Here is a 27,632-nt window from a genome sequence, read left to right on the forward strand (position 1 = left end):
CTCATCCACTACCATTACTCTCAGTGTGCACAGCAGTATATTAATAGCTTGCCATAACAAATCATTCTGCACACTAAACTATCACAAGGTACATACTTCTCATTTTCTTCCAAATGCTGAACTTCTAAATACAGCATCTAAACTTGCTCCACAATCCAGCCTCAACTTAAATTCAAACTTCATCTCTAATTCCAAAATAAACCATCCAGGTCATCTGGTATACTAACTCTTCTCTACATCATGAGCCTTCTCATCTCCAAAACTGTCATTCTCTTAATTTGGAAGGCCTTCTTTATCCACCAGATCCTAACTCCTGAATCTTTGTTTTAGAAGAGTTTAACCATCAGTCACCAACTAATTTAAGATTGCCAGTTTAAGAGCAGGGTACAGTGGAACATGCCTGTAATCCCAAACACAGAGGTGGAGACTTCAGATCAGAAGTTCAAGGTCATAGTTAACTGCAAAGCAAGCCTTAGGCCTACTTAAGACACAGGAGACCGTGTCTCAAAAATTAAATCAAATAAATAAAAACAATACAAGTTTATTGGGAAGTACCAACTTTCCCACATGGCAGATCTGGCTTCAGATAGAGACTATTATGCTAGCCACATAACTCTAAGGGAAGTTACTGAACAGATTGAGACTCAGTATCCGGACTATGAGAGATGCCTACACATTGAGACCCTGCCTGCACACTGGGACCCTGTCGGCACAGAAAGAAGCTGCTCTCCTGTTGAGATAGCATAGCAGTAATAGAACTAAGTGCCTAATAAATAATAGCACTGACTACCCTTGAGTGTTAGCACGTCTCTACAGTTTTCCATGAGGCTTTAAGGTAAAACAAACATTTTCCTTTTGCACAACCCCAAACTTTAGATAAACCCACTCACGTGGTTAAGTATTTGCACACATGTCATTCTTTCTTCAGAGGGTCTTCATTTGTTGTGAGCAGGGTCGCTCTGCCTAGCAGCTACCATCATCTTCCTCTGCTCCCTTTGCCTCCATATGCACGCCACCACATCCAGCCAGACATTAATCTATACTATGAACTGTTGAACAAAAACCTTACATCTCCTACTAGACCCAACTTCTAAAGACCAACCTTAATCTCTGTGACTTAGAGTGCCTGGCACAGTATTTTTCATGAAGCATTCAACACTTCCCTCTAAATTAAGTCCCAATTCAAAGCAAGGTTAGTATTCCTAGACAGTGCAATTTAGTTCTTCATGATTTCAACACACCTTGGAAAATTATCAAAACATAAGTCTTAAGTCATAATGGTTTCGCCTTTATTTGTCCCTACACGGTTCCCTAAAAGAGCCTGACACATAGAAAATGCTCGGTATTATTTGAATTGACTTGAGCAACAATTAAAAGTTACAGTGCCTGAAAGCATCTGATTTTCACCAATTTCCTTTTTTTGCTTTTATAACTCCCATAATTTTTCCCTTCAAAATACATTATACCCAAAGTACAAATCCATAACCAAATCTAACTTGACTCATTTTCTAGACTCTAATTTCAACATCCCAACCCTAGGTACTTCCAACATAGATATATAAGAAGGCACCGACCGTTTCCATCCAAATCTAAACACTGTGCAACTTAGCTTTACTCACATTTTCCCCACAAACTTAAAAAACATCCCCTCTATCTGTTTAATATCAATAACCTTGGCATAGATATGGGAAGCTGGAGAGATGGCTTACAGGTAAAGGACCTGAACTGGGATCCACAGCACCCACATAAAAATCAAGTCCTGCAGCATGTCTGTAATCCTTGGACAGAGACTGGGGGGACACGGAGAAAACCTGGGACTTGCTGACCAGACAGCCCAGCCAAAACTCCAAGCTCCAGGCTCAGAGACACCCTGTCTCAAAATAATAATAATAACAACAACAACAACAACAATACTAATAAAAGCAAAGAGAAATATAAGAAGACACCCAACGTCAACATCTGGCATTACACAGAGAAACTTTTTTAGTGAAATAATTTTTCTTTTGCATAAGACAGTTCATGGTACTTCAAAACTATTCCCCTCATTCATGGTATTACCTTCCCTTTCCGGTGGTAGAGAATGACAAATACAAGAGAGAAAGACAGACAGACAGACAAGACAAAAAAAAAAATCAGTATAGATCCTAATCTAAGCATAAGAGAAGAGCCGATAATGTCACTGGCTTGATGAAAATAACTTACGTATACACCGCAGCAACACAAGGCATTTGCAACAAATGAACTTTCTGATTATAATTTAAAACTCAATGAAAATGCAAAATATCTCCAGTATTTCCTACAAACCTTTCACCGGCAGTTTTATCACCTAAACTCCGTTTACTAACAGTACCTACAAGATTTTCTTCTCTAGGAAATTCTCAGTTTATTCGAGCTAAACACTTCATACGTTTAAATCAACAAACACACACCTCTGGCCAGCTGTGGGAACCTCCGCCGCGTTGCAACAACAGCTGGACTATACAAAGAACCTCTGAGGAGAAACTGAGGACATTATTTTTTAAGCTCAAGAAATGACAGCTCCAAGTATGAAAGTAAACAAATCTGGGGTAGAAAAGGATACCATTCTCCAGCTCTTTGCAGTCAACTTGTGCAACGTCCGGACTGAACTCTTACAACTGTGACTTCGGTTGAGCACAGGAATTCCTAAGACTGATTAAGAGAATCGGCATCGTTTTTTTTTTTAAAAAAAAACGTCAGCAAGAAAACGGGAAAAACTCATCTGAATCTACGACTCTCCTCCAATCTTTGTTTTTTTTAAGAAGCGACTTTCAACAGTTTCAGCTTTCAAGTTGACTCAAGACCCTCCGCGGAACGCTCCTGCTCCGTGACCCTACGCAGACACCCAGACCCAGGCAGTTTCAAGCCGAGTCCAAAATCGAACCCAGGCGACCCTGGCGCAGATCGGGGATGAAAAGCCCCGCACAAGATCGCCAGCATCCACACAGGCATCGCCCCACCCTGGGACGGAGACGACACCCCTGGGACACAGGATCATTGCTGAGCCGGGAGTGGGGGGGGACAGACCCAAGAGGCGACGCAAGTCGGGCACTGATGTCCAGTGCGCTCTGGCGGTCCAGGTTCCCCGGAGCCCGGGCGCACGGACCCCCACTGCGGAGGGCGCCGAGCCCACTGGCCCGGGCAGAGAGAGGGAGAGAGAGGGGGTCGCAGCGCGGGCGGCCGGGCCCCGCTCCTCCGGGGTCCCCCCTCCGCGGTCGCAGCGCCGGGAACCCGCTCCTGCCGCGCGCCCCGCCCACTCCGCCGCCCCGCAGCGCGCCTCTCCCCCGGCCCCCCGAGGGCCGCGCGCGCTCCCCGGCTGGCCGACGACCCCCCTCCCCCGGACCCCGACGGCTGAACCTGCAGCGGGACAGCCGGGTCCGGGTCCGGGGGTGGGGTGGGGGGGCACCCGCCCGGCGCAGGCCCGCTCACAGCTTTGCCCCGGCTACTCACCGTGGGCGCCAGGGCGCGGCGAGGGCGCGCGGGGCGGCGGCCGCGGAGCTCCGACCGCACTCTCTCCGCGCGACCCCGACCCCCCCCCCGCGACTCCGGAGCCGACGGAGCTTCGGCGGCTGTGTCTACCAGGCCTCGCTCCTGCCCGAAGCCTAGACAAGCACTTCCGGGGGAGCGGGGGGAGGGCAGGGTTTTGGCACCGGAACTGCTCCCGGGCTGGAGCTGCCAGGCCTCCCGGGCGGGGCGGAGCCTCGGAGCCTGGCGCCCCGCGGCCCCGCCCCCCGGGCTCCTTGCTAACCCTGGTGGCCCCGCGATCCCCCCGTGCCCCCCCGGCGACGGCTGGCACCCCTTCTTTCAACTGCTCTTCGGATTGTTCCCCTCCAGCCACCTGATTCTATGGAAGGCTCGGAGAATCTGGTTTAGCCGAGCCCCGGCTGGCCGACTGTCCCGCGCAGTTAGCCCCGCTGGTTTCTGTCTCGCTTAAAAAGGCAGCGGACACTCATCGAAGGCTCACGGCGTGGTAGATGGTGTGTTTAAATGCCCCTCGGCCGCCTTAACTATTTTAATAACCTTCAGACTCCGGGAAACCGGCGCTCTTCTCTACATCTTTACAGAGAAGGAAACCGGCCAGGCACCAAGCTGTACCACAGATGCTGGCTCTTGGTTTTATTTTAGTTTGTGGTATGTGTAGAACTCTCATCTGCCCCAAACAAGACTTTTCAGATGATTCAAAGGCAGGAGCCAAACTCGATTCCCCTGTATCGGTCATCCTTTGCACCTTCAATGAAGGCCGAGATAAGGGGCTCTGGAATCTTAGTGCCTGGATCCTGTTATTTTACTTTTCACCTTGATGAGTTAGTCAACCTTTTAAAACTCTGTGTGTGTTGTTCATCTCTGGATTGTAGAAGAGTTAGTTAACCTTTTTAAACGTGTGTGTGTGTGTGTGTGTGTGTGTGTGTGTGTGTGTGTGTGTAGTGTTCATCTCTGGCTTGTAGAAGTTAAAAATAATTAATGCATGGTAAACATTTCAGAGTACCTAGGACTAAGTCCAGGATTCTTACACCTAACCAGTAACCGACACTAGAGAAGACCTGGGATTTTGAAGCTCTGACCAAAGACAGTATGAGAGAGAACCCACAGAGTCAGACGCCAGGAGAGGGAAAGAAGGACGATCTTAAAAGATTTCCTTGACCACAAAAATCAGAAAAGCATCAAATAGCGGAGGCAGGTTTTCTGTCTGAAGCTAGATCCCACTGGAAAGAAAAAAAGGAAAAGGAGCTCAAGCCTAGTGAGATACTTTGTGTCTGTATTCCCGGCAATCTAAGAGATACCTTGTGTCTGTATTCCTTGCAGTCTAAGAGATACCTTGTGTCTGTATTCCCGGCAATCTAAGAGATACCTTGTGTCTGTATTCCCAGCAGTCTAAGAGATACCTTGTGTCTGTATTCCCGGCAGTCTAAGAGATACCTTGTGTCTGTATTCCCAGCAGTCTAAGAGATACCTTGTGGCTGTATTCCCAGCAGTCTAAGAGATACCTTGTGTCTGTATTCCCAGCAGTCTAAGAGATACCTTGTGTCTGTATTTCATGCAGTCTAAGAGATACCTTGTGTCTGTTTTCAGGCAGTCTAAAGGATGAGGCAGGGATGCAGAGTGTGGGACCAGTGTAGGCTTTATAATGAGTTCCAAAACCAGCCAGGAGAGAGAGACAGAGACAGAGAGACAGAGAGACAGGGAGAGAGAGAGAGAGAGAGAGGGAGGGAGAGAGGGAGAGGGAGGGAGAGAGAGGGAGGAAGGGAGAGGGAGAGAGAGAGAGAGAGAGAGAGAGAGAGAGAGAGAGAGAGAGAGAGAGACTAAGAATTCATAGTGTCTGTTAAGTACTTCAGGGAGGAGTCTTAAAACAGAAAGACAGGGTAAAAGAAAACCCCTTATTACAAACTTAAGATGCAAACAATCCCATCACAAGTGCTGTATTTAAAATACTGCCTTGTGTTTTATGTAATTGCAGAAATGTTTGTAAATACTTCCATAATTCCCAAGTTCAAGCATCCTTCCATGCTTCCTAGTAGAGTGAAGCAAAAAACAGAGCCTACAGCCGGGGGGAGGGGAGGGGATGGCGCACACCTTCAATCCCAGCACTCGGGAGGCAGAGCCAGGTAGATCTCTGTGAGTTCGAGGAAAGGCGCAAAGCTACACAGAGAAACCCTGTCTTGAAAACAAAAATAAATAAATAAATAACAACAAAAAAAAAACAGAGCCTGCACGGACAAAATTTAAGTTGTCTCTAGCCATTACCACCCCTACCCCCACCCCCAATCCCAGGCACACACACATGCCCCAAGGCCTAGAGACCTAATGAGAGGAGGAATCCTCAATCACAGACTCTCAACTAACTAACTGGTAAGCACTGTAGCCTGGATTTAAAAGTGAATCTGTATTCTCACCGCCTTGCCAAGCAGTTCTTAATCGTGAAAGTGCATGGCCGTCACCTGGAGGGCCTGTTAAAGGCATTGCTGGCCCCATCCCCAACCTTTCACTCACCCAGGATAGCGCTTCTCGAGTTGTGTGCGGGTCTGGCAGCTCAGCATCACCTGCGGACTTGTTAAAGATGCAAATTACCAAGCCCCGCCCCAGACCTCGTAAAGCTGTAACTTTAGGATAAGACCTGACGATCTTTGTTTGGAGTACCCCACCTCCCCAACCAGGGCATTCCGATAAGCTCTCCAGTTAAACTGCAGCGCTCTAGAAGCCTGCCTTTCACGTATTCTTTGTTTAATTGTGGTAAATCTACAGCATGGGATTGTTTTGTTGTGGGGAGGAGAGGATTAGTGTTTGTTTTGTAGTGATGAGGATTGAAGTGTGTCTCTCAGCCCATTGGAAACAAATGCCACTGAACTACATTCCCAGTCAGCCCCCAAAAAGTCTTTCCATTAATTAAATGACATTTTGGAACATTTCTTATTCATCTTCTTTTTCTCTCGACAAGAGATGAGGTCGGGGAAAATGAGTTTTAATGGAGGATTCTTTTTGATCTGTACTGAAACTGAACCAGATAATTCTGGGTTGCGGGGGGCGGGGGGGGGGGAACGGACAAATCTTACTTGAGGACTGTTCGGTGTCGAGGCTTTACCTGCATTTTCTAAATTAATCTTCACTGTGCTGTGGGGTTTTTACCGTCTTACTTTTACAAATGAGACTAGCTGAGACTGAGGTGAAGTAATTGACTTAAGGCCACATTCTTGTTACGGGGTCGAAACAGGATTGCTCAAAGATCCCTCTAATTCCAACGCGCATGCTCTTTCCGTTTTGTGGCTGGAGCCCGGAGAACCAAATTCCAGTGGCTCCACCACCCTAGCTATGCAGGCTTGAGTAAGCGATTTCATCTCTATTTCCAATTTCTCCGTCTATAAATAATGTTATCGTAAATCTGCCCTTCCCACAGTAGAATGTCAAAATAAATGAGGAAATAAAAGTGCTTTTAGCTCTTTGAAGAAAAACAGTAAAAAAGGCTCTAACAAGTTATGGTCTTGTGCGTTTAGACACGCATGGCGTTTGTGAGCCTAGGCATTGAGGTTTTTGCTGGTTCTTCCCTTGGTTCATAGAGAAGAGTGCCCCACCCCCCAAAAATAGTTGTTTAAATTCATTTGCCAGAGTCTCCTCTCCTAAAGGATAGAGAAGGTGACAGAGGATCTTTTTTGTTGTTGTTTTGGGTGTTTGGGGTTAGGTTTTTTTGAGACAGGGTTTCTCTACCAGCCTCGGCTTTCCTGGAACTTGCTCTGTAGATTAGGCTGGCCTCGAACTCACAGAGATCCTCCTGCCTCTGCCTCCCAAGTGCTGGGATTAAAGGCATATGCCACCACCTCCCGGCGACAGAGGATCTTCTGTGTGTGTTTTTAAAACTACACAGAGAACAGGGAGCAGAAGTTCACAAATGTGCTTGTAATCCAGTGTTTAGCAAGTGGAGGCAGTAGTTACAAGTTTGAAGACAACCTGACCTATATCGTGAGCCCCTGACTAAACATCAAGGAGCTGGGGTATGGCTCAATGACAGTATGCTTAACATGCCCAAGACCCTGGGTTTTATCCCCTGCCACCCTGCCAAATGTGTCATTTAAATGACAGGAATTTCTTACAAGGTTTACAGATTCCGCTCCGTTACCAAATGCTAGCCCACCCTCATCCCCAAAGCACTTTTAATCTAAACCATTTTTTTTCCCTTTCCATTCCAAGCACTCCTCCACCCTCCTGCCTCCACCTCCCCCCCCAGGAAGACTTAAAATTCCTGTTATTTTATTATGTGGGAGGATTTAGTGCTTAATCTTTATCTCAGGCCAGACTCCAGGCCATCTTTACGGACTTAATAGCCGGGTTCCGCCATCCCAGGAGGTACTGTTCACAAAGCATACAGCATGAATGTTGCTCCAGGGGGTACCAGTCACACAGACCCCATGCCTCCAGGAACTCTGCAAGGCCTCTGGCTCTGCTAAGCGGCGGGCGGTGATCCCCAGACCCACTAAGGCAGTTGGTTAAACAAAAAGAGCTGTGCACGTCTGTGTTCACCCTTTGCCAGGCCCTGAGATAATAAGCTTCTTTGTCTGGGCCTTGTTTGTTTTAACACAGGCCTGCTCCTTTACCACCCAGCTTAAGGCTTAGGCTCCACACTTCACCATGGCATTTTGCACGGCCCTCTCCGATACCGTCAAATCTTCCCAAACTCAAGAGCGGTTCAAATGTTTTCTTTTGAGACAGGAGCTTGCTGAGTAGTTCCGGGCTAACTTCTAGTTCTGAATCCTCCGGCCTCCACCTCCCAAGGGTTGGGATCACAGAGGAGTGTCACTCTCGCCTGACTAGAGTTTTTTTTAAATGTGACCATGAGCACACCTTGTCTTCCTCAACTTTTAGCCCTTCTTTGGGACAGTGCTTGAAAGTATTGCTTTAGTAGTAGCGCTGGGTACACTATATGTGTTTAAGTGTATGTATAAAGATTTGAAAATCGGCTCTAGAATGTGTTCGTCCCATAGTTTTGTACCAAAAAAAAACAAACACAAAGCTTGCTTCTTTTTTTTGTAAAGTTTTTTTTTTCATTTTTTGGATTTGTTTTTAGATTTATTTTATGTATATGAATGCTTTGTCTGTGCCCACAGAAGTCAGAAGAGGGGAACGGGATCCCCTGAAACTGGACTTATCCATGGTTGTGAGCCACCATGTCTGTACAGGGAATCGAACCCAAATCCTCTCCAAGAGCATTCTTTGCTCCTAACCATCAAGCCTTTTCTCCAGCCCCGAGATTTATTTTGTTTTTAATTACGTGTGTAGGCGTGTGTCTGCGGGTAAGTATATATACTTGTGAGGGCAGCTTTCTGTGGAGGTCAGGGACTTAAGTGTCTTTTGATTGTGAGCCACCCACTGTTAATACTAGGGACACTTGGGGGTAGCATGTGGTCTTGTTTATTGTTACTGGTGGTAGTAGTGGTAGTTTTTATTATTTGTGAGTTGGTTTGTTTTCTGGGGGGGATGCGGGGGTTCAAGACAAGGTTTCTCCGTTTAGTCCTTTCTGTCCTGGAACTCTCTTTGTAGACCAGGCTAGCCTTGAACTCAGAGATCCTCCAGCCTCTACCTCCCAAGTACTGGGATTAAAGGTGTGCACCACCAGTGCCCAGATGTGAATTTGTTTTTTTTTTAATTGTTTGTTTTTATGTGTATGAGTGTTTAGCCTCCATGTATGTCTGTGCACTATGTGCATGCAGTCCAAAGGCCAGAAGAAGGCATCAGGCCCCCTGAAACTGGAGTTCCTGATGATCACGAGCTGCCGTGAGCGCTAGGGATCCTCTGGAAGAGCAGCCCATGCTCCTAACCACAGAGCTCTCTCCTGTCTTGCCTCTTGTTTCGTCTTTGAGACAGTGTCTCACCGTGTCTTCCTAGCTGGCCTGGCTGGACTGTGAGCGACTGCGTAGACCAGGCTGGCCCCAAATTCACAGAACTTTCCTGTCTCTGCCTCTCAAGTGCTAGAATTAAAAGACATCCACCACCACGCTCAGCAAAAGAACCATACGGGCCGAGCCATCTCTCCAGCTTTATAAATCCAAAGCTTTAAAATTGAGACTGGGGATGTAGCTCAGTTTGTAGAGTGTTTACCTATACAAATCCCTGGCTTTGGGTCTAGAGAGATGGCTCAGTGGTTAGGAGCCCTGACTGCTCTTCCAGAGGACCTGGGTTCAATTCCCAGTACCCACATGGCAGCTCACAACTGTCTGTAACTCCAGTTCCAGGGAGTCTGACACTTTCACACACCAATGCACATAAAATAAATTTAAATAAATGAATTTTTTTTTTAAATCCCTGGGTTTGACTCCTCAGGACCACATTAAAGTTTTTTTTGTTTGTTTGTTTTGTTTTTTGGATTTTTTTTTTTAAGAGCACAAGAGTGCTGGTGCATGCCTATAATCTCAGAATTTGGGAAGGAGAGACAGGAAGTTCAGGGGTTCGAGACCCACCCTGTCTCAAATTTTTTTTCCTGGCAACTCTTGAAATTTAACATACTCTGGCAAACATCTGGCACAAGGCACCATTGTCTTTGGTTCACAAGCCTCTACCTTCTTCATCAAGGTTAATGAGTTCTTCTCCCTCCCAAGTAAAATCTGTACTGTCGACACTAAGTCTGGGGCCACTGGGGGAGAAGAGAACATGGATATTTTAAAGAAACGAGCATAGAACCTCGTCATAATTATTTATTTGAACATGCTTTGAAAGAGTTTAAAAGTATTTTCTTGGAGAGTAGATCATGAGATTTCCCCAAAAGACAAGTATAGACAACAAATTATATAGTCAACACCAATGGGTTTTGTTGTTGTTTTAATAAATGAGTAGCCCAGGCTGGCCTTGAATTCACTATGTAGCAGAGGATGCCCTGAGCCACCAGTTTACAAGGTGCTGGAGATGGAAGGATGGCAGGCAGGGCTTTAGAAGCATGTTGGGTAAATACTGGAACAACTGAGTTGCGTGCCCAGATCACCTACCACCAACAACTTAAAGGAGCTGTAGATCCCAGTCGTCAACTGTTTGGGAAGAGAAAAGACAGTATCAGATACTTGGAAGCAACTCTGTGAGGTTGAGAGCTGATCTTTCTGGCCCCTTTGTTCTGAACAGAGAAACAGCCACAGAACCAGCCACACAGCTGGTTAAGGTAGATAGCGGGAGACAGAGCCAGGATTAGAACACAGACAATCTGTCTCCAGAGACACGGTCCTAACCACTAAACTAACATTTATTGAACCTTTCCCATGTGACGTAGCCGTGACTGCCTCCCACCTGAAAGGCACTCGATTTATGGAAGAACGTGCCGTTCTCCTCCAGGCCTTCTAGAGGAATCTGTAGTAAACCCACCAGATCCTTCTCATCTTCTCTCTGCTCCCCACGACATACTGACACGTTTATCATCTTCATTCTGAAGTGCACAAACTGCCAGGCATCTGAATTTTTTCTGAACTTCTCAAAGGATACTTGTGTGAAGTTTGTTTTTTATCGAAAGTTATCACTGAGTCCTCAGGCTGTAGTGAATAAAGTTTTTTCTCTCACTTGGGATGGATGCAAACTAACACGATACATGATTGATACGGGAAGCTGTATCTGTAGTCAGATCGTGCTGGGGTGGGAAAATGGGAGACAGCAAGAGTGCATTTGAGCAAAAATGTCACCTTGACACAAATGTAGCAAAACCTCAAAAATAAACTCAAAGGGAGTGGGCATCAATTTTTTTTTTATCACATTTCACATTTTATTTTTAATTAGCTATTAAGAAAAAGTATTAGAACTTACTCTGTTCTTTAAAGGAGTTAAATTAATTGACTCTCTTGTTACCAGGACTGAGCTATTTAAATGAATGTGAAGAATGAAGAGATTACATTCCACCCCTACTCTATTATTATTATTATTATTATTTTTAATCAAAGTGGTGGCCCAGGGACCAGCAAGATGACTCAGTGGGAATGCGTGCTTGCCTAGTGACCTGTGGTTGATAACTGGAACCCACATGGTATGTGGGTTGTCCTCTGACAGACACACACCCTCCTGCCACACACACACACACACACACACACACACACACACACACACACACAAACACATACATAATAAATATTTTTCACTTTATTTTAAAAAATGGTTGCCCATCTTACTCGGCCTCAGCTTTTCCTCCTGCAAAATACACATGATAAATGCATCCTTATATCATAGAGATGTTTTGAGACATAGCTAATAAAGGATTATAAAGCACAGGTCTTTGAAGTATAAAGCACTGCATAATTACTAAATACTATAATAATCATCCTTATAATAATAGTAATTTTCAACCAACACATCAGCCAGCCCCAGATGCTGGCTGTTTAGTTACCTCCCAATTAGACAAAAGTGTATATGCCAAAGATGAAATAAAATCAAAATCTTAAACCACAGACCAGTTCCATTCCCTCCTTCTTATGCAGAATATGAAGATAGACTGCCAGGGAGAGACCGTTTAGCCCCAATACTTTCTAGTCATGAGACCAGCTTGTGCGAGACAAACTTCTCGGGCCTGATTCTCTTATTTTTAAATCGCATTTATTTATTAGTTTGTTGGAGGTATGCATCGTGTCAAAGGACAAGTTGAGAGAGTTAGTGCTCCTCCATCAGCACACGGACCCTCAGGGACAGAACTCCGATCCCTCAGGCTTGGCAGCAAGCGCCCTTACCACTGAGCCAACTTACAAGCCCATGGCCCTGTTTCTTGAACTATGAAATGATAACTAATCGTGCTCAACTTGTGTCTTTGTGAGAGTTTAACAAAATGACACTAGGAGGATCCATCCAAAGGTCCACTCAAAGAGCTCAGTGAATGTAGTGATGCTAGTGTTGTCTAGACCCCATGCATGAGGAAACTTAAGATGGACAGTAATCCAGCCCATGCTATTGAATGGAAGTGAAAGCAAAGTCAATACCCTCCACTTAAAGAATGATTTCAGCTATCCTCAAGACTACCATGTTAGCATTTACCAAACATTGTCCAAGCCCTTCAGTGTTAAATGTAGACTGCACAAGAAACAGTGAACCATTTTATTTCCATTTATAATTGCCATTTTTTTAAATAAATGACAATGTTTGGGTTGTATATGATGAGGATGGGGGTAAAACATGAAAGTACCTCTTTACTACTAGTAACCCCAATTCCCTGGCTCCTTCCTCTCCCCAGATGTGACCATGGCAGATGGTTTGTTATATTGTATTGAGACTGGGTCCTTATCAGATCTCTTACATTCCTACAAACGAAACCCAATATGCGGGCAATGTATGTGCTTACAACCTATGTGCTTAAAGCCCTAGAAGAGCAGGACCTCCCAAAAATTGTTTTAAGATTTTAGCATTTTCCTTTCTTGGTAGAGCAAGTCTCATTTTCCATCACAAGGCAGTATAATAGAATCCTTTTCTAGTCTCCGCAGAGTGTATGAGGGTGAGGAACCCAGCAGCCCAGGACCGTTCTGAACTGTGGCCGTGGAGAGATGCCAAGGATGTAGAATGACTCCAAGCGCAGAGTCTTGAGTCGTTCTCTGAAACAGCAGAAACGCACGTGCAAAGTGGATTTCACAGGCAGAGCATCTCACCTACAAAAATAGAGCACACGTGGAGATGATACTGGGGAGAAGGAATAGAGTGTTCCAGGAGAAAGCAAGAGAATGCTCTCTGACCAATGTTCTCTCCAACGACCTTTGGAGAAGGAAGAACGGAGAATTAAGCAATAACTCCTAGCTACATACACTTAAAATGTTTCTCCCATAGTAAATTAACGGCTGAACTTTTATTACTCCTACAAGAGAAAGTTCAATGCTCTTAAAAAGATACATACATATGTAGAAATCCAAAGTGATTCCCGATTTGAAAGATGTTTAATTTGAAATATCCCTGGATCTAACCCACTGCAAATGTTTATTGCGTGCTTCTTGTGCACGAGGCACAGGACGTTACAGAGAACACCAAGAACTCCAAGCTCCAGAGGAGAATAAAAACGCCAGCTAGGGAGATGAGTTGTGGGCTCACAGAAATGAGCTGTAAGGCTGCCACGCATCTTGTGATAAATGCAGACTGAGTAACAGAGTCATTCATTTGAGGAGACCGCTCCCATCATTCATGATCTGAAGACCAACTCTCAGATGGAACTTAATATTTTAAAGGATTTATAAGAAGTATAGGAAATATGGAAACATCAAAGGATTCCAGAATTTTTTTTTCCTGGAGCTGAGGATCGAAACCAGGGCCTTGTGCTTACTAGGCAAGCGCTCAACCACTGAGCTAAATCCCCAACCCCAGAATTTTGTTTTTTAAGTATGGCTGTAAGAGAGTTCAAATCACAACTAGGAAACCCCTGCCTCAGTCTCCCAAAACGTGGGATTACAGACAGGCTTCACCATACCTGGCCTTCCATGTGACTGTTATTTCAAAAAGTGATGTCAGTCCTTATGGACTGCTGTGTCAAGGTCTCCAAGATAGGTTGTTCTCATATTTCCCCTCAATCTCTTATATTTGAAATACCCAGAACTCCATCCTTTCTCTTCTTCATCTATATTTCCTCCGTTGGTTATCTCATCCAGTTTCAAAGATGTAAATACTGTCTGTAATGTAATTCTGGACACAGGTTTTCTGAAAAAAGGAATTTCAAATGTTAAGTTGAAAATGTCTCCTCTACTCCAATGGTATCCAAAACGAAAATTGACCGCGTGCTGGCGTAGCGCCCTGCAGACAGGCTTTCAAGAGAAGCCTTTTAAAGTTGAGTGTGTGCTACAGTCTAAGCAAAAACCTGGAAACAGAGCAAAATGGTGTGAAGGGAGTCAGGAAGAAAACACCATTATAAAGCGAGTGGATAGGATAGGTGTGGGAAGATCCCTGATCCACCTCTTTTTGACCTCTTCTTCATTCTAGTGTTCATAGGATTAAGAGCCCAAAATCATCATTTGATTTAGGCTCTAACGAACCGAAGTGGACCTTGGGATGGGTGATGGAGGCGAATCCTGTAGACTGATGGACAAAACAGTACCCCTGAAGCTGAAAGCAACTGTATCCCATTCTGTTTCCAATACAGTCTTCATATAAATGCTTCTCCCATTGTTTCTATGACACACTCTGCTCTTCACTAAGTACCCTCTTTACAAGTAAAATTTGCAAAGAATTCTCTTTCCGTATCGGAAAGGCCTGGCTACTTTTATACGATGGCAGTTTGCTCTCCATTCTGCGTGAGCATAAACACATAAAATATTTATACATCCCTCCAATCTATAGGAAAATCACTTTGGGGACTTGAAAACAGACTCTTTACAGATGGAGAGGCTGTGAGAGAAATGCCCTCAGTGTGCTGGCTCAGAACGGGCGATGTCTGCCCAGCACTGTGTCTCCCCTCATAACGGGAAGCTCTGCTGAAAGAACCCTTGTATGTCAAGATTCAAAACGGTCTTGTTTGCTCCGGTCCAACAAAGCTCTCACAGACAGTGGGATCTGCAGGGCAGCCACCAAGCGTATTAAACCAATGCTTCCCCCACCACACACACTGCGAATGGTCTATCGGAATGGTAGTTCGCACCTTCATGTATGGATGGAGGCTGGGGTGCTGTTGGAGCAGTCATCCTGCGCAGAACCCCACTGACTTCAAGGGAAGTGACGTCAACAGAACCCCAAGGTGTAAGGAGCACAAGCAGTACCTCCTCAGAACCGAGCCGGGTTGAGTTTTTTGTTGTTGTTGTTTTTTGTTTTGTTTTTCATTCTCTCAGTAGAAATGGCTAAATTTATACACCAAATATCTAAAGATAACCCTTCACTTCAACAGTTTATTAACTGCCAGACACATGACTATGTATTGGGAAACTCGACATTGAACTGCTGCTGCTGTTGTTGCTGTTGTTTTATGAAGGAAGGAAAGAGGGTCGTGATATAAAGAAACGCACCCAATCCCGATCCCATGGTTTTCTTGCTCTGTAAGCCCCCAGGAGGCTGAAACAAATTTAGACAAGCTTAGTGGTTCTGTATACCAAAAGCTGCCTTGATGCAAACCGTAAGAGAAGCCAAAGAGGAGGAAGAGGAGCAAAGGAGAAAAAAAGAAAGTATACGTGTATATTAAATCTCTAAATAGTGAGGCCTTTCTAGGCTGAAAAGCAAGGATAAATGGCTAATGGTTAATAGATTTAACTACCAAAAATGTAATATTTCAACATCTACAAAGTCAAAATAAGACAGATTTAGATGGGAAATAGAAAGTTGTAGTAATTAGGGAAGGCATTAGAATAATATTCCTAATGTATTAGAAATATCTGCCCATTGGCTAAAAGTAAAGCAAAGTAAGTTCCAGATGGATGGAGTTAAAAGTATAACTTTTTTTTTTTTTTTTTTTTTTTTGTGTGCCTTTCCTGGAACTCACTTGGTAGCCCAGGCTGGCCTCGAACTCACAGAGATCCGCCTGCCTCTGCCTCCCGAGTGCTGGGATTAAAGGCGTGCACCACCACCGCCCAGCTAAAAGTATAACTTTTTAAAACTCTTTAACAAAAATAAAATATAATGACTATCCGACCTGTGGATAAGGAAGTGGGATCCGCAGGGCAGCCACGTGCAGGAAGCCTAAAATCGTATGAAAATCATAAAGAAGCATATCAACATGTTTAACCATATAAAACTTAATTTTAAACAAAACATTTAGAGCCTTAGGTATAGCCCAGTTATACAACATGTGCTTAGCATTTTATATTTTGTCGGGTTGTGTGTCAAAAGAAAAACTAAGAGTGTCTGGGAAATCTGAGATGAGTCCTCCAGCAGCAGATTAAAACTGAAGCCGTCCGAGTGAGCCTAAGATTTTCTTTCTCTTTACATTTTCACGTATGCATTGTTATTGTTGTGTGTGATGTGATGTCTGTGAGGGCTGGTGTGAGTACACCACAGCATGTAATGCAGGATCCTATTCTCCCTTTTTAGTATCGGAGTCCAGATCAAGCGCAGGCCATCCCAGTCAACACAATTCTCTCTCACACACACTCCAACTGTTTCCATACAACTGTTGTGTTTACTGTATGTCTCCATCCCGGAAGTTGAAATGATTTTGCCATTCTACGTTTACTGTCTACTATAATCCTTGTAGTTGATACGTTTTTGGTGAATTCAAAACACAGCCACAGAATATACGCCGCCAATGGGGAAAAAAAAAAGAATATGAAAATATTGACATAAATTTACTATGTGTGGATGAGGAAAGAACATTTGCCTGCTACTTGAGAGACCAACCCTGGTCAGTCTCCAACACTGGAGAGAAAACAAACCAACAAACAAACTTACTATGTGTTAGGTCCTAGGGATTATGGGGTAGAACATAAAATTCTGTTTTACAAGGTTTTCATTGTTGTTGATTTTTACGACATTTCTCTTCTGTGGCGGCGTGGTAGTGGTGAGGTACAGGGGAGTTATGTGAGTGTTGTGGTGTACAACTTGCCAAAGTCAGTTCCCTCCTCTACCATGTGGGTCCTAGGGACCAAACTCGGGTCACCAGGCTTGAGCCATCTTTCCTACCTTAAAAAAAAAGTAATGTATTTTTAAGACAATGTCTCTCATAGTCCAGGGTAGGCTCAAACTCCCCAAGGTAAGGGTGGCCTTGAACTATTGATCTCTCTCTGTCTCTGTCTCCCAAGTGCTAGGATTACAGATGTGGGCCACTGTTCTAGGTGCTATGAGAAAACACTCTCACCAAAAGCCACACAGCAGGGGGGTGGAGAGTTTATTTAGCTTATACTTCTAGGTCATGGTCTACTGCTAAGGGAAACGAGATCAGAAACTCAAGCAGGAACTCGAAGGCAGGCATGCTTACTATCCCATGAAGCATTCCTTCTAGCCAGGCAGGCAACTCGCTCCCAGCAAGAAATACAGCAGACACCGTGGAGGCATGCCGTTCGATGACTCACGCACACTCACCGTCAGCTGGCCTCATTACACAACCCAGAACTCCCTGCCTGGAGACCACCCACAGTTGGCTTTGCTCCCCTACATCAATGAACCATCAAGATAATCCCCTCCAGGCATGCCCACAGGTCAGTTTCATGTAGGCGACTCATCGATTGAGGCCCCGCTCCTGGGTGAGGCTAGGCTGTGTCACCGACAGATAAAATGAACCCAGGCAGCCTCCGTGCTGGGTTCTCCCGTGGTTTACAATCTAGAAGAGATGTGAATAAGATATTGCCACTCTGCATAATTAGAGCTGTGGTGGGAAAGTATGGCAGTAGAGTATGCACAGGAGAAGTTCCTACTCTCTAGGCTCAAGGAAGATCATCATTACGTATACAGTGTTCTGCCTGCATGGTTGCTGGGAATTGAACTCGGGACCTCTGGAAGAACAGCCAGTGCTCTTAACACCTGAGCCGTCTCTCCAGCCCCCACAAAATACCCTTTTAAGGACATGCTGTGCTAGTGAAATCTGAAGGGTGAATGACTTGGTCATCCAAAACACTTGGTCATCCAAAATACAAGGAGGTAGGTCAGAGGTAAAGTAGAGCAGATGTCGGAAAGTAAGGCATACCATGGAATGTTCTGAATGCTAAAAAAAAAAAAAAAAAAAAAAAGCCCTTAGGACAGGCCATGAGGGGTAGTCACACACACACACACTTGCAAATCTGAATAAGTCTAGATAAATAAGCTAACGCCATTCAGCCCTTCATATTTAGAAAACTGGATGAGTGCTGAAAGGTTGTATGTGGAAGCAACATCATCAGTTTTATGTTCTACAAAAGTCATTCTGTCTGAGCCGTGTGTAAGGGACCAAACACCAAGAGTCAGAGGCTGTGGCTGTCATCTAGATGGGGCTTGGCAGGAAGTGACCTAAGCTAGGGCATTAACAATGGGATGTAAAGAATAAGGTAGATTTGAAGGCTGTTTGAGAGGTGGTGGTGGTGGTGGTGGTGGTGGTGGTGGTGGTGGTGGTGGTGGTGGTGGTGGTGAAAATTAGCATTCAAATAATTTGATAAACTATATGAGGACAAGTAGTGAAATATTTGGAAATAAAAAGATTCAAATTACATCAGAATTGACCCCAGGTCAGTGAAAGATTTGAATGCTTAAAAATGAAAACATAGAATGTCCAGTAGATGGTCCTCTAAAGCACCTCATCTTATGCCGGGAGTCAAAGAAAACTGGTCCCTCCAGAGACCATGACTTATGGGGCTGCTGTCTGGAGGAGGTGGACACACAAGAACACAGCAGATAATAACTGAGCAGAGTTGGCCATTGGAGTGGTGACTGGATGAGCGACGTCTCCAACATTCTCCTAGAGCAGGAATTTTGAAATGTTACCCTAAGAACTGCTTTGGGATTAGTAGCTCAAGTCAGAATGCAGGTAGCCATAAAACAGCTAGATAAGGCAGGCAGAACCCAGGAAATAAAGGAAGAAACTAAGCCAAGACAAACACACACACACACACACACACACACACACACACACACACACACACAGACACACACAGAAACGAGTCTAAAGGCTGTTTGGACATCCTGTTGATGGGCAAACCATGGTTTGGAAAAGCCAGACTACACCAAGAATGAACAGCATACATTCACGTGGGTGGTTTAAGGTCGAGCACTCTGGGTTATTTGTTTCGTTTTGTCTTTGAGACAAGGTCTCCTGTAGCCTAAGCAGGCCCCAGTCTGACTGTGTAGCCAAGGAAGGCCTTACATTTCTGATCTTCTACCCTCCGACTCCTCTTAAGTGCTGAGATGACAGGCGTGCACCGGCACACCCAGTTTTGTGCAGAGCTGGGGTGGAATCTAGGGTCCCCTGAGTGCTAGGCATGTGCTCTACCGACTGAGCTACATGCCCAGCCCTTAGCTCAAGAAGTCTGTTGGGGGAACAGGCCGGAAGCTGGCTCAGCAAGTTAAGGCCAAGCCTAGCAACCTGAGTCAACAGGGTGGAAGGACAGAATCAACTCCTATAAAATTGTCCTCAGATCTCCATACATGTCCGTGGCATGCACATACACAGTAAATTAAATATAAAAATATTTAGATTTTTGGGGGGAAGGGTAAAAAAAATTTAGATTTAAAAAAATTTTTACTTTCTAAAAACTTGTTACTAGCTTAAATCCAGTCCTCCACTCGGCTCTACACCTACACCTCTTCAGGTGAATGTTGTTGGAAGGAACCACACACATGCACATACACAATGGTCCCTCGCCACAAGCGCCTCTTAGTGCTAGCACCAGTCATGGTTGTTTCCTGGTCCATTTATGTTCTCACTCTGTTAGACCAGGCACACTTTCTCCTAGCTCTTAAAATTCCTTCTTATTCTCACAACCAAACCCTTTTATTTTATTTCTAGTGAATAATATTAATAAAACCCACCAGACAAGACTTAGCACATGCTTCCAATATCATCTCTCTTCACCTACAAGTCTGTTTGTTCTGCAATCTTTTTTTTTTTTTAAAAAATCATTCATTTTATTTTATTGGTGTTTTGCTTGCACGTATGTCTGTGTGAGGGTGTCAGGTCCCCTGCCATGTGAGTGCTGGGAATCAAACCTGGGTCCTCTGGAAGAGCAGCCAGTGCTCCTAACTGCTGATCCATCTCACCAGCCCCTTGTTCTGCATTTTTTTTTTTTTTTTGGAGACAGGGTTTCTCTGTGTAGTCCTGACTCCTGGAACTAGCTCTATAGACCAGGCTGGCCTCGAACTCATAGAGATCCACCTATGCCTCCAGAGCGCTGAGATTAAAAATGAACACCACCACCACCACCACCCAGCTTGTTCTGCATTCTTACCTGTTAGTGTGGATGGTTTTTTGTTCTGGGTTGGTTTGTTTTGGTTTGAGACAGCACTCCATATAGTCCAGGCTGACTTCGAACTCATTATGTAATTGAAGATGACTTTAAACTTCTGATCCTCTTTGCCTCCACCTCTGAAGGGCTGAGACTGCAGACATGCCTCATAACACCTTGTTTTGGATTATGTTCTTAATGAAAACCAGTCATCTCCTACATACTGGACCTCATAACTTCTAGTCTATTCAGGGACCTAACAATTCTCTCCTCGGGTACAGATGCAGACAGCTCAGTAGCCAAGCACTTGCTTAGCACGTGTTAGGGCCCTGAGTTCCATCCTAGAAGGGAAACATTCTTTCTTTGTTTCAGTATCATCAGTTTTCCTCTCTCTGCTGGGATTTTTGTATTATCATAAAACCCTACTTCCATATCTCCTGCCTTCATTCAATTCCTGCTATGGCCCTGACTTTTCCATCCCACCATTCATCCATTCTCGACTTTCTCCTAGAAAAATGTCGTGGAAGAACAGCCTGCCTATAGTCACTGTTCTTTACCTTTCTCTTCCTGCTCTGTCTTCAGTCCATGTCAATCAGGTCCTTATCCCCTCCCTCAGTCCATTTTGGATTATTGTAACAGAAAGCCACAGACTTTATTTATAATGTGTAGACACATTTCGGCTCACATTGGGGGGACAGCATCTAGTAAGCACCTTCTTGTCCCATGGCAAATGAGCAAAGGGAAGGAGAAGAACAGGCAAAGGGAATCAGCCTTGTCCTTTTGTAAGGAACCCATTTTTTGTAAGTGCTTCTTTAGTTCACTGATGAGCGGCACAGCCCTCATGGCCCAATCAGCTCTTAAAGATAATATCGGTAATCTTAATATCTGTAAAAGCGTTAGTATTTAATATTGTTCAAATGGAGATTATATTTCATCATGAGTTTGGAAAAGGGCATTTAAAACCCAATCCCTTCTCCTAATGCCCACAGCACCTCATCATTTTCTTGTCAAAGTCACCAAAGACTCTGACATTGCTGAATTTCTCGAGTGATGTTAGTTCTCATCTTGCTTGATCTATTCGCAGCACATGACCTGTTTGATTCTGCCTTCTGGAGAGATGTTTTCTTTCTTAACTTCTACTGTTTCCTTTGTCATATAATCTGCTCCCTCTCTGTCTCTTTTGTTGGCTTTTCCATAACCCCATGGCCTCTGAACACTGGAAGAGCTCAGTCTTCGAATTTCTTCTCTTTAATGTTTACTGTATTCACTATAGTAGCTTAAATTATGATTTATAAGCATTCACTCCCCCTCTTGTACAAAGATTATATATCTACCCTCTGGATTTGCCTCAAAAATCTCTCTTCTAAGCAGAATATGCAGCCTGGCCCCGTTGCAGGGCTGGGCTAGTCCTGTGGCTGTTGACTTCTAAATAAACCCAAAGCTAGAAGGCACTTGAATCAGGCCTACAGCTGGCCCATAGGCTAGAGAAAACCTGTAATCCACCGTGTGTAACAATAGCAAGAAATAAATGCTAACAGGTATAATCCACTGAGATTTGGGTTGTTCGTTTCCTTAACAATACTGATTAACAAAACTCTTATTTATTTATTTAGAGACAGGATCTCATGTACCCAAGGCTAGCCTCAAACTCACAATTATAGTCAAGTCAACTTCTGATCTTCCTGCCTCTTCTTCCCAAGGGCGGGGATTACAGGTGTGCACCACCATTTATGAAACTGCCTTTAAATCGCCCTGAATTCCAAGCTCATATAGACAGCTGCCAATTTGACATCAGTATTCGACATCTAAAGGCTCATCAAATTCAGTAGATCTAAATGTGAGCATGTACTCTTTGTATCAACTGTGGTCTTCTTTGAGTCTTTCCACTATCCACTCGTGGAAACATCAACATTCTAAGACCAGAAGCAACAACAACAAAACCCTACAGTCATCCTGATTTCTTAATTTTGCTAATAGTCCACATCGACTCATCAATCAATAAATCTTTTTTTTCTTTTCTTTGTTTTTTGTTTTTCAAGACAGGGTTTCTCCGTGTAGCTTTGTGCCTTTCCTGGAACTCACTTGGTAGCCCAGGCTGGCCTCGAACTCACAGAGATCCTCTTGGCTCTGCCTCCCGAGTGCTGGGATTAAAGGCGTGCGCCGCCGCCGCCGCCGCCGCCGCCGCCGCCGCCGCCGCCGCCGCCGCCGCCACCACCACCACCACCCGCTCATCAATGAATCTTGTGGCTTCTATTAAAAAAAAAAAAAAATTCAGGCTCTAAAAACTCCACGACTTTGATGGCCCAAGCCATGACCACCTTTGCCTGTACGCCGAGTGACACACCAGTCCTCACCAGCTTTGCTCTGTCCATCTTAGCCTGAGTTCTTTAGTACTTCTTGAGAAAGTTTCTCTAGAGAAGGAGAACAAGGGTTAACCAACAACTCCCCCAATGAATGCTACTCAACTTCAGGTGGGTCATAGATAACGGGTTACCTTTTAACTCCCTTTAATCACGAGTCACCACCCCATCACTATCACCTAGTTCAAGCCACCATCATCTTCACCTGGGTCCTTCTGAAAGCCACAGCACTTACTCCTGTTTGGCCCTCCTAAGTGGGCTTTTTAAAAAGCAGTGATATTGTACCTCTCATTTGCTCAAACTTTCCTTTCTTCAAATAGCTTCTCACTTCACCACACCGAGAAGGAAAAGGCAGGCCATTGTCATGGCTTACTTCCCAGGATTCTTTTCACTCTGCATGCATGGCACGGCTCACCTTACTGCTCGGATCTCATTGGTTATAACTCACAGCATCCCCACTCAGCTTAGGCGAAGTGGCATCCTCGTTATTCCTTACACATGCCATTTATGCCGTCCCTTTAAGGCCTCTGGGTTTGTTAGTTTGTAATCTGTCTACCTAAGATCTTCTTTGTTGCCATTGTTTTGTTTATTGGTTCTCTTTCTCTCCCTCTCTCTCCTCTCCTCTCCTCTCCTCTTCTCTTCTCTTGAGCCCAGGTTGGATTCCTGATCCACCTGCGGCCCCCTGGCCCCGAGCATGCTCTTCTATCACATATCTCTTTGGCCTGCTTTCTAACCTTAAGGGTTTTTACTTACAGTCTTCTTGAGAGTGAGGCCTTCCTGGACACTATTTTAAATGGCCTCAGACTCACTATCCTTCATCTCTACTTTTCCCCTTTATAGCATTTATCACAGGGCATATAAAATAAATAATAAATTAATTAATATATAATAAATATAATATCTATTAAAAAATAAATAAATTTAATATATAATAAATGTTGCTTATTCTTTCCATGCCTACACTAGAATGTAAAATGCTTCATGAATTGCAATTTTTCTTTACTTTATTTACTTCATTATTGTATCTTCTGAGAATGGTAAATGCTCAAAAAATATTTGTCAAGAAAATCCATATAATTAACCAAATGTTATTTCCAGAATATGTAGAGCACTGCTTTGTGTCAAAAGGAAATAAAGGGGTTGGGCTATAGCTCAGTGGTGGAATACTTGCCTGGGATGCACCAAGGCCCGGATTTGCTCTCCAGCTCAGGGAGGGCTGGAGGAGACCAAAAGAGCCAACTGAGGAATCAGCCAATGCTATGAATATTTATGTGAAACTCATAATCAATAATCCTAAGAAATGCCAGGCGGTGGTGGCGCACGCCTTTAATCCCAGCACTCGGGAGGCAGAGCCAGGCAGATCTCTGTGAGTTCAAGGCCAGCCTGGGCTACAGAGTGAGTTCCAGGACAGGCGCAAAGCTACACAGAGAAACCCTGCCTTGAAAAACAAACAAACAAACAAACAAACAAACCTAAGAAAAGGGATTCACATCACTAGCGATGAAGCATACAAAATGAGACCTTTTTATAAACATCTGATTTAGAAAAAGCTAGGAATTCTTAAATACTGAAGAGATTTTTCAAGAACAATAACTATCATCATGCTGGCATACCTGGGAAGTTGAAAACACTGAAATCTGGAAGCACTCAGACTCATCCACCAGTCCTACATCCAAACCAGTCAGCACCAGGCGGAACTGGCCACAGCATCCTTCTAACAAGAGATGTGTACAAAAACATTCATAGCATTATTAATAATAGTCCTCCCCTTCCTGGAAATTTAAATGTCCATCAGTAACATAAGAAATACATACATTTAGGATATGTATATAATGGGATATTTCACAACAGTGAAAATGAACAACTATTGCCCAACACAACAGGAAACCCTCCGAAATGTCCTAACAGCTAAAGGGTAAGGCCACCTGAATGATGCACTTCTTAAGACAGCCCAGAGCAGGGGATGAGTGAGACTCATTTCTCCAGAATCAAACAAGGAAACAGCAGGGCAGAGAGTTGGGTTTGAATCCAGCTCCTCTTGCTCGACAATATGGAAGGAGCCCTCATCCGGGGGTTCAGTTCCAAACCACACCAAATGGACGCCTGGTATTGTCTGGAGGGGTTTCTACTGTGCATGCTGCAGTGCATTTTCCTGTGTGCAGTTTAGCCTTTTACTCACTCCATTGACATCTCTCTCATTGACCAGGTAAGGTGTTAGGAGCCATGGAAGAAAGGACACATAAAGGTGGCTTTTGTCCTCTGAGAGTCTGGAGTCTAGATGCAAAGGTAGCACTAACATGTGATGAAGTACTTATTGTTTTAAAAATTTATCCACTGGTACATGGCAATAGTCCCAATCTGAGAAGCAGGTGCATTGCTTGAACCCAGGAATTTGAGGCAACATCATGAAACCCCATTGTGGTGATGTATTGTATCCTCAATATATTGTGCACCCTAATAAAGTTTATTTGAGGATCAGAGGAAAAAGCCAGCCACTATTGTAAAAACACAGAGGTCAGGCAATGGTAGCACATGCCTTTAATCCTATCACTCGAGAAGCAGAGATCCATCCAGATCTCTGTGAATTCAAGGCCACACTGGGAACAGAGCCAGGCATGGTGGTACATACCTTTAATCCCAGCACTAACCATAAAGGTCTGGAGGTCTGTACAGACAGACAGGAAGTGACAGAGCTGGGCAGGAAGAGGAAGTGATATAGTTGGGCAGAGAGAGGAAGTGAGATAGCAGAACAGAAAGGCATATAGGTGTGGGTATACAGGAAGTAGCTCTTTGTGGCTCAGGATCTCCAAGTGGTGAGAACGTGGCTAGCTTCTTTCTGCTTTTCTGATCTCTCAGTTTTAACCCCAATATCTGGCTCCAGGCTTTTTTTTTTTTTTTAATTAATAAGACCATTTAGCACTTTGTGTTACACCCCATCTTACAAAATAAAGGATCATCAGTTACTACACTAACCTTTCTGGAAACCCATGCCAGGAAGGGACTGCTTCTGACTGGAGTAGACAAGGGGAATTCTAGAAGAAAGAAGAATTTTAACCATCAGTCCGGTTAAGGTTTCAGTGGCCACCTTAAGGAGAAAGCCAGTGGCGAAGGCCGAGTGATATGAGAGATTCCAGGTGAGGTTCGCAGAAGGGCTTGCTTGGTGGAGCTGTAGGATGAGTCATGGGATAAATACAGGGAAGACTCGGGATAGAGACAGGTACGTGAGAAGGTAATGATAACGTCCAGGGCAGTCTTGAAAGGGATGCTCAAGTGTTTCCATTTAATAGGCTTTTTGTTTTTAATGAAGCAGAGTTGGACTTTCATAAAGACATTGTAAGCCTGGCTTACACGTGGGATGACAGAAAAATATGACATCTGTGGATGGATGTGGCTTCCCAAAAAGAGTCACGGAAAACCCGCGTGTGGGTATGGGCTCCCGAAGAGGGAGTCACCTTAAACCACTAGGTTTTGATGTAGGAATAATTGGATGAAAAATGTTACAGAAATCTGGGTGTGGTGACTCACACCTATCATCCAGCACTCCAGATTGGCAGGAGAATTTTTTGTAGTTGAGGGCTAGCCTGGGCTGCACGACAAGACCCCCGGGAGGCAGGAAGAATACAATAACTTTTTTTTAAGCATGTGAAGAAATGAAGTGGTAATACTATGCTAATGAGTTTAGAGGGGCATTATGTATTTATTATGGAATGATATTACATTGACCACTCTTTTACAATGTTACAAAATATGCTTTTTATGTGTCTGGGTGTTTGGGACTGCGTGTACGTCATGTGCGCGTCTGGTGTTTTCAGAGGCCAGAGGAATGTGTCGGATTTCCTGGAACTAGAGTTACAGAATGTTGTGAGCCAAGACGCTATGTGGGTGCTGGGAAGAAAACACAGGTTCTCTAGGGCACGGAACTGCTGAGCCTTCTCTCCAGGCCCAGTGTTAGCCACTCAGTGCCTCAGTCAAGTTCATCCTTACAGTAACTGCGTGTGGGAGGCTTCATCATCCTTACTTTTTAGAGATGAAACTCAAGTTCAGAAGCGGGGTATATATTTTAATAAATTCACACATCAGGGAGGCTCTGGCTCACACACAGATTCAGACTCCCTTCCCTACCCCGAGTCCTTTTATTCTCTGGTATATTAACTCTACAGCAATACTACAGCAGGATCCTGTTCGGCTCCAAGGAGGAGATGGTGTGCATCTGAGGGAAGGAGTGTCACTTCAGAAAGGTTTAAAAAAAAAAAAAAAAGGCACCGAAGGCAGTGTTTTTCATCTGGAAAGCCCTGACCTTTCTGGGTGTGGTGTGCACTTTGTAGATGATCCCTCATGATTCCGCTTCCTGGTCCTCATGGACTGGATTGAAAGATGAACAGAGGATACAATGATACCTAAGGAGACATTCTGATTCCTTCCAGGAAATTCTAGAAGTCTCCATCATATTGGGGAATGGTTAGAACCCCAGACCCTCTCACTGGTCTTGCCCTACTGTAGAGAATTGTATTGTAACATCCTGGTGGTTGTTACAGCAGCTACAAAATTAAAACAAATAAACAAAATCAGTACATTTATCAGACAGCTTTGCATCTAAGGCTTTGGAAGATAAATTTGGGGCTCACAGTTCAGTGCACTTGCATTAGGTTTGGGTAGGTGAAGTTACATGAGGCCTTCATCCTGTTTCTTTTTCTGTTGCTTCTCACAGATACAGCAATGGGGATTTCTCCTCGGGTACCAGGGCCTGGATTTGAGGGTACAGGAACAAGGCTGCAGTGTGGAGCAGGTAGCTCCATGAACGTCAGGACGCGGATATTCCAGTGTGAACCTTGATTGACTCAGTCTCCTCAAGATAGCCTTGACTTCCTTTTAGAAGCCCTCCCTGGGCTGGAGAGATGGCTCAGCCGTTAAAGGCTAGGCTCACAACCAAAAATATAAAAGCCCTCCCGGTGAGTCTGGTAACTCGTAATTACTTGAATCTACTTCATTTCCATTGCCAAAAATATCTGGATCC

The 27,632-nt window shown here is 44.4% G+C and overlaps 1 protein-coding gene and 1 long non-coding RNA gene across 4 annotated transcripts in view; both read right to left on the reverse strand.

The window, feature by feature from the left end:
• Frs2 (fibroblast growth factor receptor substrate 2) overlaps positions 1–3,642 on the reverse strand; it is a 90,276-nt gene extending 86,634 nt beyond the window's left edge. The window contains exon 1 of one of the 3 annotated variants that reach the window (XM_076553956.1): positions 3,469–3,642. The gene's annotated coding sequence lies outside the window, so the exon portion shown is untranslated. The remainder of the gene's footprint in view (positions 1–3,468) is intronic. The other 2 variants (XM_076553954.1, XM_076553955.1) reach the window with 2 other exon arrangements.
• The window catches only part of LOC143269166 (uncharacterized), a 280,184-nt gene that overhangs the window by 145,652 nt on the left and 106,900 nt on the right, over positions 1–27,632 (reverse strand). The gene's annotated exons all lie outside the window — the stretch shown is intronic.

This window comes from Peromyscus maniculatus, chromosome 18, assembly GCF_049852395.1.
Source record: "Peromyscus maniculatus bairdii isolate BWxNUB_F1_BW_parent chromosome 18, HU_Pman_BW_mat_3.1, whole genome shotgun sequence".
Classification (NCBI taxonomy): Eukaryota; Metazoa; Chordata; class Mammalia; order Rodentia; family Cricetidae; genus Peromyscus; species Peromyscus maniculatus.